We start from the raw sequence: 13,950 nt of genomic DNA on the forward strand, positions 1-13,950 counted from the left end.
AGTGCTTCAGTATTGTTGTGCTGACTTGAAACAAGCTTCCTCGCCATTGAGCCAATGGTGTTACACAGGTCTGTTGCTGCCTTCCCAAACTTGATGCTACTGAGGATTACTTACCAAGATTTTGCATTCAGACCTGACAGCCCTGTCCCTCCCTGTGTGTGCATTGTCTTCCTCCACACCATATCTCCAGTTATCCTGTCATGTATGATAGGATTTGGTGGTGTAATTCCCGTCAAGCTTTGATTGGGCACTTGCTTGCCGTGCAATCGGGTGTTTTCCCTTTAGTTGTTGCTTTGTTTCTACTGTCAGGTCAAGTACTCCATTCGGTGATTCAGCTGATAGGGATCTTGTTGCCATTGAGACCTTCCCCTATCTCATCTTGCTGCTGAAAATCCTTGCCACATCGTTGATGTTGTGGTTTCACCTGCCTGCGTTGCCTCTTCTCACCTGCAGGGCCCTTGCCTCCTCAAGTAGGTTGTCACTTTTGCCTCTTTTTCCATGTTTCAGCCGCCTTGGGATGGCCTTAATATTTTCTGCAGTGTTTGCTCTTGAGCATGTCTTGTTAACCCCTTAGGTCCTAAATGGCCCTGTGGGGGTTTGCGTTACTTTGACACCCTGGCCTAAAAAATTTTTGCCCGGTAGAGCAATTGCAATAAAAAACTGCAATCAAACTTTCCCGCTTCTTACTTGACGTAACTTACTCCAAGACCATCCCAGCTACGAGTTGAGAGGGAGAGAGGAGGGCTCCAGACCACCAACAGAGTGGAGTGTGAGCATCCCCCCCCCTGCCCTGTCTCTCCCTCTGCCTACCCCCTCAGTCAATGCCTTATGTGACACATTCCACTTTTTCTACCCTTCCTACTGCCACTAGAGCACAGAGGTGAAGTTTGGCTGTAGCAGTGACTCCCCTCCTGCCCCTGTCCTCCACTCACCTTACCTCCCTGGCTTGGCTGCCAAGAGACACATGCCTTGCCGCTTCTCCTTCCTACTCAAATGTGCAGATAAAGGTGATATTTCCATGCTCTATACTCCCTCCCTCTGGAAATTCCCCACCCTTCCTCCACCCTCCTCCTTTCCTCCACTGTGTTACTCCTCTACAGCCTCGCGTGACACATTGAATGAGGATTCATTTCCCGACTTTATTGCACTTTATAAACCTAAAATAAGACTTTGCTTTTATTTTAGCAATACCTAGTGTATGTATAGTAATATGTGTGTATGTTATTAGCCCAATGTAATGTATATTATTGGAAATTTATCATGCATTATTGTATATTTCTGTGGGTTACATCTCTATGCCTCTGCTTTTTACACCTTTAGCATTGTAATTATTTGTTTTCCAATGGTAAGTGAAACATTTTTGCACATATAAAGCCATGTTATACCTTTATATTACAGATATATCATGATATTTTCTTATCATGTTTGTAGTGTTGAGTTCATTGATGAATATATCATTTCTATTATTGCATGAAAAAAAAATTCCAGTTTTTTTTTTTTTTTTTTTTTTTTTTTTTTTTTTTTTTTTAATAGGATATGCTTGTCATTCAGGTTTAGTTAGGCAACATTCATTCATGTCTAGGAACATTATTCACCTTGAATATCGTGAATTTAGACAGGTGATCACTGTAATGAGGCCATTTTCTGCAACGTACCGCCTCTATCCAGGCTGGGAAGGGTAACTATTATTTTCTTTGCCATGCTGCTGTGCGACAACTACTCGGTCAGTCTAGATGAGACTTACCTCATCGGATGTGTAAATTCTTGCTCTTGAAATGTACACCATAAATTTTGTTATTTACAATGCTTGGGAAAAAAAAAAGGCATTTTGGGGAGGTGAGCAAATTGCGGACTTTAGGGGTTAACCAATTGCATCGTTAAACCAGGGTTTGCCTCTACTTCATAAGGGAGATGGTACAGCACGCCCCTGTTATCTGATCTCATAGTAATTGATAAATCACTATAACAGCGTGGAATAAGTTTAGACTATCTCTGTGTATTCGATGCACTGTTCCTGCTATAGTGATGAAGGTGGCTGACAAAAAACCTGCCATGCATACCAATGCTCATGGAAGCTGACTGTCACCTGTCAGAGTCAAGATGGCTGTCAACATTTGGATGTGCAAAAACCCTTTCCAACACTTCGCTGGAAGCTCCGTAGTTTCCACAGCTTCCACAACTCCATTGAATAGCTGGCCCACTCTGCCCCTCTTATCTCTCTCACGTATCCCGCATAGTACTGGTAGCGATCGCATCTCTTGTGTTCATCACATTGCATCATTCTCTCATTCCTGTGCATAACATTGCAGACCCCCTGCAATAATTTGTGTCCAATGCCATGCATACCAATGTGTGTGTCTTAAAGTGGATTTTTTTTCTTTTAGTGAAATAATTGAAAGCCTGTGATAATGTCCTGCCAGTGTGCCACCCCCGAGTGGAAAGCTTTGTACTCAGGGTGCTGCCCCTGGCTAAGGGAAGCTGAAGTACATATGGAAGAGTGTCACCCTTGAAATGAAACTGATTATTGAGAAATAGCATCAAGGCAACCAGGGTGCTATAATTATCACTGACACACTCCAGATACATGTCTGCCATCATCAGGAGTTCTGCTGACATGTTAGCTGCTGGGCAATAGGTTTCTTCCCTCAGTTCTAAGTGGATCATGAAGATTAGGACTCCAGTGATGGATCACCTCTCCATCTCCCATAACACTCACCCAAGACTCACCTTTACTCAACTCCCTCTACCTCTCCACAGCACCCTTTCCCTCACTCTCCCTTGCCTGATGTGTGAGTGCCCAGGAACATTACCTGTCTCCCAGCCTCAGAGGTTGGGACTCATGATGATGACTCAGCCAGGGCCTGGCACCACTTAAGATGATGCCAGGACCATTCCATCATACCCATAAATGATTTTTTTTCCCTTGACCTTAACCCCTTAACTGTGGGGCATCACTTTCGTGACGCTTGGGAGCAAGGGATCATACTGCGGGACGTCGCTTTTGTGATTCTGTGTTATTTTGAATTCACCCGGGCTTCCAAGTGGGGGCTTGTATCATCTATCAGTACTGCCAATGTCCAACACTAGTCAGCACTCCTAATCTCATCTGTACTCCCATCCATTGTTGACAATTTAGCCATTTCTCCCCGTTCTTGACTCCCCTCCGTACCCCCCCTCCATTACCCTATCCTCTCGCCTGCCCGGCCGTGCTACGCTAAGTAAATCTTCCCTGGAATTTTTCACTGATTTCATCCATTGAAATAAGCCCTATGTCCTATTCTTATACCAAATAATATATACAAGAAAGAAATAAGGTAAGTGAAAGTGCCATACACCTGGAATTGGCTATTTATCACCTGACAACACCTCACGTGCACTCGTTCGCTAATTTTCGCTGTTTTTTTCCCCTTGAAATATGCCGTATAATTTATTTTCGTAATAAATATACATGTAAGGAGGGAAGGGAGAAGCCTAAGTGATATTTACATTCACCTGGAACTACCTAATTTATAATGTATTGTCTAGATTTCCTGCCAATCATTTCAGTGCTAGACATAGCTGTTTCAAGAGCTAATATTGGTAGCTCTGAATATCCCCTATGTAGGCCTCTACCCCGGCCCTCCGTTATCAGTTTACTCTCATCTTCCGAAGTGAGGGTACGTATGTTTCTTCTTGCTGACTTCAAGGACTTTTTCACCCCCATGCAAAGGGCCCTGTGACCTTTACCCCCTACTAAACCTCGTGTGGAAAGAGGTAAAGGGCTGACAATTGATAAAAGAGTGACTACGATCTTTCTATTGAGTAAAACAGTGCAAGTGGAATTGTAAATAATGTGTAAACAGCAAGTGAAAGTAATGAATGTAAATATACGTGAACAATGGAAAATAGTTTTATAAGTTACTTCAAGTGACAGTGCATAAGTGTAAATAAAACAGAAATGTAAATAACGTAAATAAAATAGAGAAAGTAAATAGAAATGTAAATGAGTAGTATTATAAGAATACGAGTATATACCCTAGGAGTAATGAAAGTGAAAGTTTCACTCTAGCATGTCTGAATGCTATGAGTTATGAGAGTGAAGATGAAAGTGACATTCACTCTCAATGCTAGTATACAGGACGAGAAAGTGAATGCTACGTATTTTACTGAAAGAAATTGAATCCCTACAGTGACAATAAACTAATACTACTGAAGGAAACTTATGGATAAAGACTGTAGATATATATAAGTGTTATATAGTAATAGAAATATAAAGTGTGAGGGGTTTTATGAATAATAAATGACAGAGTACCAAGAGCAAACTAGTGCCAGTGCAACGATCAGACGCGCTCGTAATTTCCATTGCTGTCACAGTTTTTTTTTTTTTTAGTATGGATCCCAAACTACTTGAAAATTGTAGAATAGTGTTTATAGTGTTTGTATCTGGCTGTGGTAATCATATTATGGGTTGTCGGGAAGTGTAAAGTGGAGACTTCGTTACCCTACTTCAGAGGTCTCCACAAGTCCTACGGTAACCGACAAAGGCTCAACAATCATTCCAGGAGAAAGCTGAAGGTATGTGCCATAAGCATATGTAATTTTATTATTCTAGGACTAATAACTGATTTTTGGCAAATATTTTTTGAGAGTCTGTCGGAGCCCAAATAGCCCCGCGGGACACGCAAGTCATTGATAAACAAGCCCGCAGTGTAGGGGTTAAACATTACCCCATAGAACCCACATCATAAACTCTCGGTATCTGATACAGTCATGTGATACATGATATGATTGCCTGGTTTATGATTAATCACCATAACAATCGGTGCTATCCAACATTTTCCAGACTAATGCTAACTGAAAACTCACCACAGCCCCTATTGGCCACCATCACCCTCGAAGTAGTTCCCTTGCGTATTGATACACCAATCCCATCACTTCCACCGTTGCTGGAACGCTTCCTGGAAGTTCATTTCGACAAGAGTGTCAAGCACTGCCGGCTGTTGCTTTTGGATGTTTTCAGTGGTATCAAAATGATGCCCTTTCAGCTTGATCTTCATTTGGGGGAACAGAAAGAAGTCACAGGGGGGCCAAATCCAGCAAGAAAGGAGGGTGGGGGTAGATAGCCATGTTGTTCTTGGTCAAAAACTGCTTGGTGTTGAGCACAGTGTGACCCAGGGTGTTTTCATGGTGAAGCAGCCAATTGTCTCGTCAAAGGTTGGGTCATCACTTTCTCACATCTTCACACTATCGCTGCAAAACATCACAGTAGAAGGTGGAATTGACAGTTTCGCGAGCTGGGAAGAATTCTTGGTGCACATTCTCCTTGATGTCAGAGAAAACGATCAGCATGCAGTTGACATTGCTTTTCACCTGTTTGGCCATTTTGTGTCTTGGTGAGGCTGTCTGACCATTGCTCAGCCAACACTTGTTGAATCATTGGCAGGATCTTTGTTGCATTTTTCCCCTATATTTGCACAAAATCTGATACAAATTTGCCATCTCTCGAAAGTCACCAGACAACACGTGCACAACTTCAAACAAATGAGCACCACTAATTCTCACATCCGCCTAGCTCCTTGCTGCGTGGCATACTGATTCACAATGTATGTTAGTACTGCTACCTAGAGGTGCACTGTACCCCTACAACCCATATAGAAGTCACAATCCCAGTCCGGAAAATTTTGGATAGCACCTCGTGTGCCTAGTTTCAGGTTAACAATAGCGAGCAGGGCAGTGAAATGGCGGGGGACAGGACGATGTGGAGGCGATTTGTTTGTGGCCCCCCCAAACGGGATTGAGGCGTCTGGCAATAGATAGATAGATAGAATAGCGAAAATTGCTTTTACGGTTTTGCAGTGGCCGCATAGGATGAACCTGTGCAGATGCGTGCCACCTGTCAAACCAACAGTTATATGTTTGAACCAAGATGGCCACACTGTGTTTATATGTCCATTGAAACACCATTGCTGTCACAAACTAACAGTGCAAGTGCAGTGTGTGATATTAAATGGAGAGATAAGTTCCTTGTGTGTGAAGTACAGAAATTTGTGACTTGGAAAACACAGCATCACTCTTCTGCCAGCTCATTGCATTGCTCCCCACCCACCATACCTCTACACTCTCTCATGGTTGTACCACTTCACTCTCCCCATCATTCATCATTTCTTTCCAATGACCTGAAGTGATTGCCCAGGTCCTCCAGCTGTCCCCCAGCCTCAGGGAGAGCCCTTTGTGATGACTTGGATCAGCCTGTGACATACTTCAGGTGGGTGGCAGATTTTTTTTTTTTTTTTTTTTTTTTTTGTTTTTTTGACTGGGCACAGGCTTCACAGCCTGCTCTCAAGGTCCAGTAGTCCTCCTACATACCATACACCTTTACATGTCACCACTTCGGCGCTAACACCCACCGTCCATATTGGATACATGTTAGGGCTGTCTCATAAAGGCCTAGTGTATTGGTGTTAGGGGGGAATATTTTTACTTGTCGGCAGGTCTTCCGGTAGATCAGTAAAATCTGTTTTAATTAGCCTAAATTCAAATCCTTAAACTGTTCTCTACCCCAACAGGGATTTGAACCTGGGTCTGGTAGGACTGCATGCCATCTTTCTACCAACTGAGCCACCGCCTCACCCATGATCTCCTGTGTATCCCCATCGAACCCATGTTTACATGATGATTTATGATTTATCGATATGTGATCAGTTCTTACTTAACGTAACCCAATTGTGAATTGAGACAGGACTGTAAATCATTATCCAATCCACTTTCCTTGATGTGACCCCCTTTGGATAATGGGGGTGTGCTGTGCAACACAGTTCATGTGCATGAGAAGTTGTGGTGAGACTGGTTGTGATGAGTCAAGGCAGTTCCACAGTTACCATGGTAACAGTCCTGTGCTCACACCACCAGCCTCGCTGGCTTGCCATTGTTTACTCTTCATTCACATGTGTAGACAGGGTTGTGTAGTAGCAGTTACTTGAAAGACATGGTGCAGTAAGAGATTTTCACTACAGTAATCTCTTTAATATCTGGACACCCAATAACCAGACTCCCCAATGTCCAGATGTTGTGGGCCCGGGCCTTCGGAACCCCAAAATGGTAAAAAAACGTAAAAAAACAAACAAAAACAAAAAATCGGACACTTTTTTCAACCGTACTTTGAACTTGACACGTGGTGCCAAACAATTGTCTTTACGCGTGGCCCCTTTCTTCCTCCCCTCCCAGGCCTCCCCAGTTACCACCCAGCTACCATCTTGACTAGACACTCATTGCAGTGGATGCTGCACTTGCCCGTTTTTGTGAATAAACAGTGAATAAACTGCAATACCTTGCCACTAGACCACACAAGAATTTACAGTGTTGTGTAGTGTTAAGAAATTAGGAATCAGAGTGCAAATAAATAAATGCAGAGTGCAAACTGGCGGCTGAAACTGGCGTGGCGCAAGTAAGAACAGAATGTGCAGTGTTAAACTGTTATAACTCACATTGCAAAGGATTAAGTGCAGCACAACACTGGCTTACTGTATGTGCCTCAAGAGCATTTTCACCACTGCCAGAGCTTTAGAGGAGGTGGGTTAATCTTTGTAACGGCCACATACGTGTTCTAAGTACCCTGTACACTGCTAAATATTTTCCATACTCCTAATTCCTCCTTCTCTGGTTCCTTTTCATTTATTTCATGCTTTCTGTCTCTTATTTGTGTGAATAGGGTCTTAAGTAGGTGCTATGCATGTCCAGTAGGAAGTTATGTAGGTGGTTTTCTGAGTTAGGCTGGGTTAGGGTCCATAAGTACAGTACCAGTCCAGGAGGCAGGGTCCCAGAATCCGGACGATTCCACTTCCTGGACATGCCTTGGGTTGTATTACATCGGATATTGGAGAGATTACTGTATGTTATAAAACAAAAACAGTTATATACTGTATCTTTTTTATATGGATATTAAATGCAGTATTATAACCTCCCATACCCCATTTGCTGTTAGTGGTCCAGTGTTTGTCCAGAAGGCAACATACATAATGAAGTGTGTTGTGTTTCAGGTGAGTGGTGAGAGAGGAGCTGGAAAGTGAATGCCTAATGTACAGTACAAGTCATCCATCAGTCAGTGCAGCAGAGGAGCTGGTGTGGACTATGCTGAACCCAGCTGTTAGGTTAAGGTTGTAGCATGAGCTGCATGACACGTATCTCATGCTGTACCTCCCGGCTGTGTGTGCTTCAAGTGCTGTACGTTGCTATGAGATTCACTGATATGCTGGTCTAATGGCAGCTGTTGTTCCAGATCCACAGCTGAAGTCACATCAGTTAAGCAGACACATCATTGTTGTCATCAGTCAGCTCCTAGAAAAGTAAATAAAGAGTGTAGACAGGAGTGAAGTCACACCTTGTATTGCCTGAGCATATCCTACAAGAGGTACTTAATGCAACACTGTGGGTTATACTGTGTTTGTTTCCTTCACTACATCGTAGTAAATATGAACCATCTGATGTGTGGTAAGAAAGTAGCGTGGATCATATAACTGTTGTGGTATCATTTTTACCTACTATTATTTTGCTGGTGTTGTGCATGAAAGCCAGAGGACAACTGTTAAACTGAGGAGCACTGGTAATTTCAGTCACTTTACTGACAGTTTATGAATCATTACTAATGCCCTGTATGGTTAAATTTATGGAACCCTATTTCCTGCATGTGTGTTGACAGTTGATTTGTTACAGTAATGATGTATGTGCAGATATTTATGATTCACTGTTGCTGTGTGCTGTCAGTTACCGTTCAGTAGATATGGGAACATTTTGTACACAACAGTGATCATATTGAAGGCAAATCGTAAGGCAAGTAAGGAAGTGGAGAGTTAACTAAGTTTGGAGGGGATTAAGAGAGCCAGATGTGGTGTAATGGAGGGTGTTCAAGAAAAAACAGATGTGAAGGTAGGATGTGAGGTGAATGTAGAAATAAGAGCAGTGGTTAAGGAAGAAGCAGAGCAGATACAGCATGATGTGAGTGAGGATACAAAACAGGTGGTTAAAGAACCAGAGGTGAAGTTGGAGTGTGAAGTTCGTGAAGAAACTTTGTTCATTGAGGAGGGAATTGTCCAGGACCCAATCACTGTATGTGCTCAAGAGTTCAGATGCTTAGAGTGTGATAAACTCTTTACATCTAAGAGCTCTCTCACCCGACACTCAGTAGTTCATTCAGGAGCTAAGAGATTCAAATGTGAGCAGTGTGATAAAGTGTTTGAGTCCAAAGGTCAGCTCTCCCAGCACATATTTCTTCATTCAGGAGTCAAGAATTTTAAGTGTGAGGAATGTGGTAAAATGTTTAGTCTGAAAAATCATCTCACCCGACACCTAGTAATTCATTCAGGGGTGAAGGAATTCAAGTGTGATGAATGTGATAGATGGTTTGGTGATAAAACTTGTTTAAATGAGCACTTAATAATTCATTCAGGTTTAAAGAAGTTTGCATGTAATGAATGTGGTAAGCTGTTCAGTTGGAAATGTAATCTAACGAAACACTTGTTAGTTCATTCAAGAATGAAAAACTTCAAGTGTGAAGAATGTGATAAGGTGTTCAAAGCTAAATCTGATCTTATCCGACACCTGGATATTCATTCCGGCGTGAAGAAGTTTGTGTGTGAAGAATGTGGCAGACAATTTGTTCAGAAAGGCCATCTTACCCGACACCTATTAGGTCATTCAGGAGTGAAAAATTTCAGTTGTGATGAATGTGGTAAACTATTCACTGAGAAAAGCAGAGTCACCCAGCACATGTTAATACATACAGGAGTGAGGAAGTTCAGATGTGATGAATGTGGTAAATCGTTTGTTAAGTCAAGTGGTCTCACACGACACTTACTGATACATTCAGGAGTGAAGAAATTCAAATGTGATGAGTGTGGTAAACTGTTTCGGGATAAAAGTACTCTCACTCAGCACATACTAATTCATTTAGGAGTGAAAAATTTCAAATGTGATGAATGTGGTAAGCTGTTTAGAAAGAAATATGATCTGAATTTGCACTTGGATATTCATGCAGGCGTGAAGAAGGTGAAGTGTAATGAATGTGGTAAATTGTTTAGAACAAAGAAGGATTTAGCCAGGCATAGTGCCATCCACACTAAAATCAAGAAGCAATAATCTTTTGCCTAGTATGTTGATTTCTGTAAATTATCTAAAATATTTGTTTCAATTAACGAGTAGAATTCACTGAGGTCTTCATTTTGGCTAATGCATTACGGTACACTGTTCCAGTATACAAAAGACATCTCAGGCTCAGCGAATCAGGAACAGTCCAGTTACTTCAGTCTGTCAGATATCTAGAACCAGGTAATTTAGTTAATCTTCAGAGAGCCGTCTTCAAGTGCAGAAACTAAAGAATGTAAGACCTCACTGTAACAGATTAATTGGGGCCCAAACCATTCTGAAAAATGCGAAATTCTGATAAAAGCGACATCCAGACTTCTCCCTGCTAATCCAAACTTTTTCCGGTATATCAGACATTAGTCCGGATCGCATGAACAGTTTTTAAACTGTTTTGACTACCACTGCAGTACTGTACTGTGTTATAACTTCACTACATTAATCAAATGGTATAATATAAATAATAATACTGTACTGTACACTGATAAACATGTCTTTTATTTACCTTATTGTGGTGAACATAGCTGAAGTGGTCAGGCAGTCCAGACTGCTTCTGGCTTTGTGGGACTTTTTCCGATATATAGGAATTTAGTCCGGTAGCTCCTCAAGTCTGATAAAAGCAAATTCCGGTCTATTGAAGTCCATTATATTGAGGTTTTACTGTATTTGCAAGTGGTTGGTGGGGACGCTCACCACCTACTCATTCAGTGTAGTGCCTCTCCCTGGTGCCTGCCCTTTCCCCTCTTCCTTCTTTCCACTCTTCATCTTTGTCTTTCTTTGTTTCATTCTTTCCTATTCCCTCTGTCTGTGGGTGATTCTACACTGATTGACAAGCCAAATGGTTTCCTGTACACCAGGAAACCATTTACTATGCTCGGGGTAACCATGTAACCAGATTATGGCTCTTGGTGGTTTAGTGGGCAATTAAGTTGGATTGAGCCGGTGCAGGCTTATATCCAAGGGGTGGTAGGGGTCTATTGCTCATGTAATGCCACTCAGGATTGAGTGATGCTGGTCACTCTCATCTTAAATGTCAGGAGCCTAGCCCCAGGCTCTTATGCTCCTTATGGGGCAACACTGGATTAGATGATGGATGAATGAATGAATGAATGAAATATGTGCTCTTGCAGATGCAGTATCTGCACATGTAACTGTATCACTTCATATTAGGTCGACTGTAAGATTTGAGACTCCCCTCAGAGGGAGAGTTGTTGCAGCCCCAGACTCATCTGGATGGGAACCTACTGGACTGCAGTAACCCTGCCTTCACTCCCCACCCATCTTTCCTCTTCTTGCTATGTCATCACATTGTTTATAAAGGCTCCAACATGCTGGCATGCATCATTCGTGGTCATTGTTTTATCATTAATTTGGAGAATTGTCAATAGGTAGAGTACAGAAAGTAACTGAATGAAAGATCTTCAGTATGCCTTTGCTGCTTTCACCATGCTTGGCTAGTCATAAGAACAACTATCACCAACATGATCATACCAGTATACAAGTGAAGAGACAGTGCTTGTTCACATTTATTTAAGATTTAAATATTTAGCATTAATAACAGCACTCCAAATCCTCTTCTTGCTCCCACTTTTTTTTTTTTTTTTCCATCACCTGCCTCCATCACTTGTCCCTCCTCACATTATTCCTCATCCTTATCACATCACTGCTCGTCCTCCCCCAACCTTCCTTCACCCCTCCTGCATCACCACGTTTTCGGTTTCATTCTGTTCTCCATGCATCATTCTACCTCTTCCTTGTGAGTAATCATTCATAACATGAATAGTTGACAGTAACAGGAATTAAAGTCATCGTTGTTGTGGTATTATAAGCATACTGGATTGAGATAGAGATGGTTCAGGCATGTGGAGAAGATGGAGGAAGACAGTTGGGTGCAGAAAGTGACATGTATGAACGTTGGGGGTAGAATTGCAAGAGGCAAACCGAAACAGACCTGGGACGAGGTCATTGAGAGAGACCTCAGAGATAAGGGAATGAATAGGGAGGCTGTCAAAGATCAAACAGCATGGAGAGTTGCCATTAGTTGACCAAGGCCAATACATGCAAGTGTGTTGGAGCCTTTATTAAACAATACAAAATTATCTGAATACATGAAACATTTAATTGCAACACCAGTGCTGTAGGAGATCGAGCAGCATGGAGAGTCACCATTAGTGACCAAGACTGATACATGCGTGTTGGAGCCTTTATGTGCAAATGATTTGCACTAGCGCTTTGCGACATTGCACAAGCTAAATATTAGATTGCACACGTGCAAATTACAAATAATAGAAAATAATAATAAAAAATAAATAAGTAGGTATGCTGTTTTATTTAAATATCTCAATATTTTTCGGAAATTCCCAAAAATATATGCAAAAGGTTTGAGCTTGCACTTTGCGACATTGCACAAGCTAAATATTTGTCAGATTGCGCATTTGCGCTTGCACAAGGTAGTGAACTGTTGATTGCGCTTGCGCAAGGTCCCTCTTCATTTGCACTGCCCACCACTGGTTATCATTTTATCTTTTCTTGGAGGGAACAGTGATGTGGACTTCTAACATTTGGTTCATCTTACTTAAAAAAAAAAAAAAAAAAAAGTGGACCGAACAATCCAAAGAACTCCAAAGCCTGACCAGTATTAATGACCACCTGGGTGGGCTATACAAATCTACAAAAAGCACCTATGGGCCAACCATACACAACGTAGTGCCTATTGAGTCGGCCAAAGGGGAACCCGTGAAAGACAAGCAAGCAGTCCTAAGGGTACGGCCACACTTGCCCGAAATGTATGATTGACAAGATGAAATGCAACACTGGGTTAGAACCACAGCAATATCTGAGTCTGAACATTGGACGGACCCCTGAGCCTTGTTTCCTCTTGACGATCGCATGTTCGGATCAAGTGTGGCCGCACCCTAAAAAGGTGGGGACAACACCTCAATAGGTTACCGTACTGAAGAAATGTGGTGAAGCACACTTTCCATGATAACATTCCTAATGCTCCTCAAGTGGCATATCTTGATGTCCCACCTACAGTTGCAGACACCTTTCAGGCCATCCAATCTTTGAAAAATAACAAAAGCCCTTGCCTTGATGGCATACCATCTGAACTAATAAAAGAGGGTGGCCAGTTTCTCCACCAGTGCCTCCATAAATTCATACTGACAATCAGGAACTAGAAGCAAATTCCATCTGAATGGCATTTATCTGATACTGTAACCATGTACAAGAAGAAAGGGGACCACTCATATTGTCAGGTCTGTAAAATATCTTACCACATAATAACTAGCAACATACATAATATAGTCCAGAGGTTAGGTCAATGTCAAACCTAGGGGCTAGAGGAAGTGACGTTAGCACCTCTCCAGAATGTCTCACACCAGCACAATAGCCCACAAACAGCACCTCATGACCATACACACACACAGGCTTCTAGAACATTTGGACGACAGTGTAGCCCACGTGAAGAAAGTTCTTATATGCGGAAAGAAAGAGGAGGAGAAGGGAGGAGGAGGCTAGCAATAGGGGCGAGAGGGTAGCAGAGAGAGATAGAGTGAGACAGTGTGGAAGTAACAGCGGGACTCTATACTTCACTCGTGTGACGTCAGAGACTTTGTTAATATTTCCAATCTTTACCTCTCCTGTCATTGCCTGACAAAGGGAACGAAGATTATCTACTTACAAAACTACTCACGTATAACAACCGCTCGTCCACGAGTCAAATATACGTATAACTGATCTACTAAGCACACTACAAGAAGTTACAAAGTTTTCTACAAAAGATGGTGGCAGAGACAGAACGAACCTCGTTTACGAATCACAGTGAATTTCTACAAA

General features: G+C 42.1%; 1 pseudogene; it reads left to right on the forward strand.

Annotated features, from left to right (window-relative positions):
- The first annotated feature begins 9,258 nt into the window (after nt 1-9,258).
- LOC145411821 (uncharacterized) overlaps nt 9,259-13,950 on the forward strand; it is a 192,937-nt pseudogene continuing 188,245 nt past the window's right edge.

This window comes from Coenobita brevimanus, chromosome 11, assembly GCF_032717465.1.
Source record: "Coenobita brevimanus isolate Jiangsu-jjx chromosome 11, ASM3271746v2, whole genome shotgun sequence".
Lineage (NCBI taxonomy): Eukaryota > Metazoa > Arthropoda > Malacostraca > Decapoda > Coenobitidae > Coenobita > Coenobita brevimanus.